The 8,524-nt window shown below is 43.7% G+C and overlaps 1 protein-coding gene across 4 annotated transcripts in view; it reads right to left on the bottom strand.

The window, feature by feature from the left end:
• Nucleotides 1-8,524, bottom strand: part of Pxk (PX domain containing serine/threonine kinase like) — a 64,498-nt gene that overhangs the window by 55,513 nt on the left and 461 nt on the right. The gene's annotated exons all lie outside the window — the stretch shown is intronic.

Here is an 8,524-nt window from a genome sequence, read left to right on the forward strand (position 1 = left end):
CCATGTACAGTTTTACTTATAGAAATTCCGGGAACAACAAACAGAGTAGTAGTGGCCAGGGACCAGAAGAGGATACTGACTACAAAAGATGCTAAGGAAATGTTTGCTGTAGAAAATGTTATAGTGGCTATGTCTTTTTCAAAGTTACCAAACTGAATACTTAAAAATGATTAATTTTATTGCATGTAAATTATATTTCAACAAATCCAACCTAACAGGGGGGTGAGGAGAAAAGGAAGAAGGAAAAGGAAAGAAATTAATGATTGACATGAAGTACTTCATGGCTTAGCAAAGAGCAACATCAACTGCATGGCAATCGCCACACTCATTTCTGCGTTATTTTAAAAGGTTTACAATTAGCAGCACTTGGGAGGCAGCAGCAAGCAGATCTCTATGAGTTCAAGGTCAGCCTGGTCTACAGAGTAAGTTCCAGGACAGTCAAAACTACAGAGAAACCCTGTCTTGAAAAACCAAAAAGGTCTAGACCTTAAGACCTCTGACCTCTGGTGCACTTGTTCACCTGCTCAACTTTTCCTTCGCCATGTTTCCCCTCTCCTCCTTCTCCCATCTTGTTATAGACCAGAGATGCATCCCGAGTCCACTGATTCATGACTTCCCTATGTCCTTCTTTTATCCACTACACAGTACCCTATATACCAGCAGCAAATCAGGCTTCCTAAAACATCATTCTCCTGTTCTACACATCTGCTCAAGACTCCTCAATGCTGCTTAGATCCCCTGAGCCTGGCATCCAAGAGATTCCACAATTGGTTTGAGAACACCGCTTTTCTGTATTTACTCTCACCACAATGAAAAAATGGAAATAAATGTACAAAGGCAGGAATCAACTCGTGCACTTCACATGCCAAGTGCCCATAACATAGAACATGTCTACAGCAAGTTACAGAAAAATGCTGTTCAGATGTTTGACAACTGATCGCCAACCTGATTCAAATCCACAGCACACACGGCTGGGCATGCTGTGGCTCCAGCACTATGTCACTGAGCCAGACACAGAAAGCAAACAACTCAGAAGTCTTAAGAAGTCCCTGAAATTTACCAGATACATAAGACTCCTTCCTCCCCAAGTTTATATAAGCAGTAAGGGCTGGGGAAGCGACTCAGAGCAGTGTCCAACCAGCCTATCTATCTCTAAGAGACTAGCCAGCGGAATTACCAGGAGGAAATACTCAATGACCTGTCAAGCTGCCTGCAAATCATGAAAGGAGCTCCAGGGCTGCAGCTTCCCAAATCATTAACCATGCTGGGCTGGGTGGGCTTTTGGTGAAGCAGCTGCCTCTGAGTCATCCCTGCTCCAGTTCCTGACCTGGGGTGAACAGACATTTGTGATTTGTATTGCAACTTCCCTGGAAAAGTGTCATGCAATACATGGGCACACATATTTACCTGCATGCACCATACACATTAACACATAAACACACACACACACACAAACACACGAGAAAGCAGCAGACAAGTTGAGCACGAGGGCTCACCCAGGAAACCAATCAAGATAGGAGGCAGACAGATGTAAGTTTGCACAGAACGCAATTGGCAAGGAACATAGAGGTATGTCTTGGGCAACAAGAGGGTAGAAGGATTATCTGGAATGTCCCTGGGCTCTCCTAGAAATTACTAACGAAGGGGATCAGCATCAGTAGCAGCGTGGGAGTCAGAGGCTGGTAGAACATACTCTCCTAACTGTCTTGATGAATTTACCCTGTCTGGGAGTGTGAGACAACCTATAATGTGGTGATCTGCAGGCCCACACACAGAAATGCCTAGGGTATGACGAGAGACTGCCCATTCTCTGTGCTTGGCTGGACTAGTAGGCTCTTCTCTACTGGCCACACGCTTGAGGCTGGTGTACACACGCCTACTTCCAGCTTCATATAAGAGGAAGAGGTTAACGTGTGCAGGGCTGGAGTGCATGAGTCCCTGGGCAGAATTGAGGGCCTGAATGAAAAAGACCACTTCCTTCCTCATCATGGCAGGGGGTGTGGGGCTGCGCAAATGAATTAATGAGGAGAAACAACTTGTTGTTCTAAACCAAGTTAAAGAAATATGGGAAAACTCCTTTAAATGTTCTCAGCAAAGGTGCTGGGACTAACAAGTGGATCCAATGCAAGGTTCAAACATACTACACTCTGATCCAGAACCCTTTGCCCTTCCCCTGGGCCACTAATAAGTCATCTGTGCACACATACCAAAACGCACTATGCAAGCTGCAAACTAAAGCGGTTTGTTCTCTTTCTTGTGGTATGTAATCCATCTAGTGTTTTAAGTACAGTTTTCATAGAATAACATATATATGATAGTATAGTACATTATTTTTAAATATACACATCTTACTCTTCCAGCTTACCGCTTTCTTTTGAGTGTGAGTGTGTGTGTGAGTGTGTGTGTGTGCTCGACTGTCTAAACATGAATAGAAACTATCACAATGCAGTAGAATTCCCAAGCTGAAAGAAATATAATCACATTAACAAAAGAGCATGTGTCCTAGTCACCAAGAAATGACCACTCAATTATTCCAAAGCAACAATAACAGCAAAAGTTCCTTTAGGCTTTCAACTGTGGTTTTTTTTTTTTTTTTGGAAGTGTGAGAGAATGCTAAAGATAGCCAGACTTCCCCCAAGTTTGATCACAACACCCTCTTTTGGCCTCCATGGGCACCAGGCACATACATGATACACCCACATACATATATTACGTAAAATAAGCAAATCTAAAATTAGTTAATTAATTAAAAAATAGAAAAGGTGGTTGATCCTAGCAAGGTGGCAAACAATTTTAATCCAGTACCCAGAAGGCAGAGTCAGGTGGATCTCTGTGGGGTCTGGCCCAGCCAGAGCTCCATAGTAAGAGCCTATTTAAAAAAAAATAAGTACTTAATAAAACAAAAAGACAAGAAGACACCAAACTCTACCATACACACAAACACACACATATGCCCATACACACATGCACACATATATAGACACATACACAAGCACAGGTACACACACATATACAGACACACACATACAAACGCACACACACATACACACACAAATACACAGGTACAGACAGACACACACAGACTCACATACAGATTCACACACATTCACAGATACACAAATACATAAACACATAGACATATACATATAGACACACAGATACACACATATACAGACACACACACATATAAAGATACACAGACACATGAATACACAGGCACTGACACATATACATGCAGATACACGTGCGTGCGCACACACAGAGTTCCAGTTCAGGTCCAGTTTCCCCTTTCTCAGAACGCCAAAAGTTGCAACATTTCCTATGTAGCTTTATTTCCCATGTAGCCCTCGAAAGCCTCTGGAAGCTTAGAAGGAAATGACACTTGCCCTGCAGTGGAGAACCGAGGGCTTGCCCCCTGTGTTACAAACAAACACACAAACTTCTCACTGACTATCTGTATTTTGAATAATCCCAGGATCATAATGGAAGGAATGGCTGTTTCAGCAAGAACAAAACACTTTTCTTTATACATAAAACAAACTCCTGCCCTGGAACCCACATTTCCTACTGGGAACATTGCCATGTTCTTACTTCCCTATTACAAGACATTTTTAATGGGGCAATGCTCAAAAGAGGTGACAGACAAGGACTGAGCATCACTGGTCCCTAAATCGGGTGCACAAAGAGTGTTTTTCAATAAGAAGAGGTGACGTAGAATGCACTAACTGCCAGTCTCTAAACACTCCCAACGGAGGCTGTCCTGGCTGCACTCATCGAGTTTTGTAGGACAACTGAAGACACAAGGCGGCAGATGAGTGAGGGGAGGCCACGAGCTGCCGCCACTACCTCGCTGCAGTGCGCTCAGGCGCTGCCATTTCCTACCACAGTCTCAGCACTTGCTTATGCAAATATTTTCAGAGGAATTGTTTTATAAGTATTCAGTATAATGTGGACTTCTGAAGAAACCTCCATATAGCATCTGAAAACAAAGTCAAGATAATGCCGACACTCAATACTGGCTTACTTAGGCTCTGAAGACAAACATCTTTTTCTTTCTTTCTTTTTTTTTTTTTTTTGTTGGTTGGTTGGTTTGCTTTATGTTTTTCAAGACAGGGTTTCTCTGGGTAGCCCTGGCTGTCCTGGAACTTGCTATGTAGACCAGGCTGGCCTCCAATTCAGAGATTCACTTGCCTCTGAGCAAATAAAACAAATAAACAAATCAAACAAACAAACAAATCCACCCCCCAAACAAAACGAAACAAAAAAGAAATTAAACTCGCTGTGTGGGGAAAGGAGGGTGTGGTGTGGTGGTGGTGGGGTGTGTGTGTGTGTGTGTGTGTGTGTGTATGGGGCCGGGGAGGTGGCACAGGCCTTTAATTCCAGCACTCAGGTGATAGAGGTAGGTGGATCTCTGAGAGTTGGGGCCAGTATGGTCTACAGAACTTCCAGGACAGCCAAGGCTACACAAAAAAAACCCTGCGTTGACAAACAAAAACCGAAATACAACAAAAGAAACTAAGCTCACCTGGCTGTGGTGGCGCACGCCTTTAATCCCAGCACTCGGGAGGCAGAGGCAGGCGGATCTCTATGAGTTCGAGACCAGCCTGGTCTACAAGAGCTAGTTCCAGGACAGGCTCCAAAGTCACAGAGAAATCGTGTCTCAAAAAAAACAAAAAACAAAAAAAAAAACAAAACAACAATAACAAAAAAAAAAAAAAAAACAAAAGCAAGCAAGCAAGCAAGAAAGAAAGAAGGAAAGAAAGAAACTAAGCTCAACAAACCAAAAAGAAACTCCAGCTGGGCAGTGATGGCACACACCTTTAATCCCTGCACTTGGAGGCAGAGGCATGTAGATCTCTGTGAGTTCGAGGCCAGCCTGGTCTACAAGAGCTAGTTCCAGGACAGCTAGAACAGTTACACAAAGAAACCCTGTCTTGAAAAACAAACAAACAAAAACAAAACAAAACAAAACTCCGAACCCATATATGTTATGGCAGGTAACGTGTGAGCCTTAAAAAATGAAAGCCCTCGGATCCAATACAACAAAAATTCTATGAAAGCCAGAACCGTCTAGTTGTTTATGCTATAAATATCACTCAATGATCTTTTACTTCAAGAACAGAATGCACCAGATGCAGAGTAAGTGGGCCCTAAGCCAGATGAACTGGCAGGATGGTCAACAGGAGAAAGCCGAAGCTCGAAAAGGTTAGCCACACGGCCACCTTACCACGCAGCAAGAAGGAATAGTAGTCCACCTGATAACCGTCCTCTGGGCTCTAGTTCTGTGAAGTCTGCACTTTTTTAGTCTATTGTCTTTGTTTTCCCCTTCCTGCAGCCAAGAATTTGCATTTTCCCTTTCTTCTCTCATTTCTCCTAAGTTTGCTTACAACTCACCTGATGGTCAGTTAGGTTACCATAATCCTTTGTTTAGAAAACCTCTTTTCCGCTTAAAGCATCCTGCCCCTAAATACCAGCCCTTCTTATTTGGTGGGGGGGGAGGAGGGAGGGAGGGACGGAGGGGGAGGGAGGGAGGGGAGAGGGAGGGAGGGGGGAGGGAGGGAGTTTATTTTGTGTGCATCAGTATTCCATCCACTTGCCTGCCTGGAGCCCCTGAAGGCCAGAAGTGGGCACTGGATTGGATTGGAACTGGAGCTACAAACAACTGTGAGCCACCACGGGGGTGCTAGGAACCCAACCTGGTCCTCTGCATGAACAAGTGCTCTTAACTGCTAAGACACCTCTTCAGTCCTTTCTGATCAATTTCTTGAAGCCAAAGTCATTGTGCTCCATTAAAAAAAGGAAAGAAGAAAGAAGCATGGGCGGGGGGGGGGGGGGGGGGAGAGGAGAAAAATCTTTCAAGCCCAAGACAGGCAATGAATCACCTACCAACACACACCTCACCAGCTAGCTGCTTATCCAAGTGTCTTTCTGGGAAATGACTGTGTTCCTTTTTCCTCCTGGTGTATATGCTTTCCCCACACATTTTTTCCCTTCATAAATCCTAAATCAGATTTACCCTATAATTTTGAGCTGTAAATTCTGTTTCCAAGACAAAGCAATTTGACAAATTAAAGTAACTATGGACAGAAATGAGCTTACTTGGAATAACATACTTACACATGACTAACCCCCTACACGTAGGTTACTAAGAAATAAAGAGACGGAAGGAAGCAACCTTGCAAATACTTCATAAAGATGATTTATCATTCTTGTAACAAGAGGAGAGCAGTTGAGAACAGGCACTGATTATTCCTATTTACATATCACAAAACTGAAATAAAAGAGAGACCTACTGGTTGTTTCGAACAGGGGGTGGGGGGTGGAGAGAAGGCTGAGGTACCCATTTAACACATCAAGTCAGACCTGGCAGCCCGGTTTTCTCTGAATCCCTACCTGCTGAGGGTCCGCCTGGCTGGCATACCCTGCCTCCCACCCCAACGCTCCAACCCAGGGTGCCCGGCTGCTCTTCACTATAGAATCCAACCATTTAGTTCCTTTGTGCCTCCTGGATGCTGCACCTGGTACCCTTGCTCTCCCCATTTCTTCCTCTCCCCCTACCCCAACAAGGCCCAGCTCTGCACATATCTACAATAAACCTCTCCTCCACCAGACCTGGGAGCAGCCAAGCAGCCATGTCTTTTTCTTTCTCTTTCTTGCTTGCCTGCTTTGTCCTTCATTCAGTGCTTCATGCTGGTGCGAGTCTGTAACCCCAGCACTCAGAAAGTGGAAGCAGGAAGGCTAGGGTTCAAGGCCAGCTTCAGCAGCATCACATATAAAAATCTTAGTGAGCTGGAATACACCCTGGATAGTATCTCTGTTAGTCTAAGGCCAGTCAGTTCTACATATTAAGCTCCTGGCCAGTAAGGAATATAGTGAGACCCCCATCTCAAAAATAAAACAAAACACAACAAAGGGTGGGGGTCAGCAACTTGCCCAAAGTTATATGACTGACAAGTGTGACTCCAGCTTGACTCTTCAAATCAAAGGACAGCCGCTACTATATATCCCTCCATGTGTTTCTGTCAACCGCCAAGGAGCAACTTCCTAGAAAGCAGTATTTTTGAAGGATGCATCTTTGACTTTTGAGACATGATTTCCTGACCAACAAACTTATAAAGCTACTTTCAATCTGCCCAAAAGAGAGCAATGCCTTTCTCTTCTCCCATGCATCACTTTCAATAACTATTTCTTTCCAGCTGTTCTGTTTCCAAGGGCCTTACTCAGAGCATTCGCAGTCCAGGAAGTTTGCATCAGTATATGCTTTTTCTCAATAAAGTTTAGGGCTGATGCAACATTTTTCAGTCTCATACTTCACAGCTAAGATGACAAGAACACAGAGTAGTCAAAAATTACGCAAGACAATGATACATATTTTTTTATTCCACATCTGCCTGTCCTGGTCTCCTGTGAGTCACTGTCTTTCCTGTTCAGTCATCGTTATAAAAACTGCTGATTTTTTTTTTTTTGCCCTAAAATTCTTGCTTTGTGTTTGTTTTAATGAAGAGCTCTGCATAACGATGGGATCCCATTCCATCTCTCACCACCTCACTTGAGCACTGACCTCTGTGGGCAGCCCAGGAGCCTCATTCTGATTTTCACAACCTCGCTTTCCACAAACAGGAAAAGGGGCACAACGAGACTGCAATTCATTTACTTACCCATCAAACAGTCACATGTGAAATACTATCAGACTGAGACCCAAAAGTGAACGACAACTGTCTCCCCTGTCATAGTGTGGCAGAGAGGAAAGTACACGATGATAGTGGTGTCTATCTGGGGAAATGGCTGTGAAGGAAGGAAGGTTTAGAGGAAGTAGTCTCTAAGCACCTACCGCATCCATCTCTTCAGTACCACACCTAAACGACTCAACACGTTCTCTGAGAGGTTATAAGAACTACTTGCCAGTAATCCACTCAAAAATATAACTTGAAAGAATGATGACTTCCTGCCCTAAACTTGGGCCCTTTAAATACTCACTTTGCAACAAATTACAACTTTAACAAACCCATGGGTATTTAGTGCCTTTTCACAAGATTCTAGAATAGGATTTAAGATTTTAGCCTAGGGAGACAAACACTTTTTAAAAAGATAAGTCATTTCTCTGAGGCTGAATGCTTTGAACAATCCAGGTCCTAAAAACAAGGCTGTCGGAGAGGTAACTGGGGTTCCAAAAAGTACCGCTTTAATACGACAGAATGAAACATCTCTTTGAACAGCGTAAGAACTTCACTCACACACACACACACACACACACACACACACACACACGGAGTACTATTATTGTGGGGCTTTAGTTCCCAGATGATGAACCCCCAAACATGATAAACAAGACTGTGAGAGCTGGGATCTGATTTGGTGGCCTGACAAAACATTACAATCCAAGGAAATCCCACTCCCACCCCCACCCCATTCATCATTTCCTCACTAAAGTCCCAGAGGTTAGTAGCTCCCCGGTTTTTACTGGTTCCTGGATTTATTGCCTGTAAATTACAATGCATAGAGCGCTTTTCAAAAGAAAAATTGC

This window comes from Arvicola amphibius, chromosome 12 (assembly GCF_903992535.2).
Source record: "Arvicola amphibius chromosome 12, mArvAmp1.2, whole genome shotgun sequence".
Classification (NCBI taxonomy): domain Eukaryota; kingdom Metazoa; phylum Chordata; class Mammalia; order Rodentia; family Cricetidae; genus Arvicola; species Arvicola amphibius.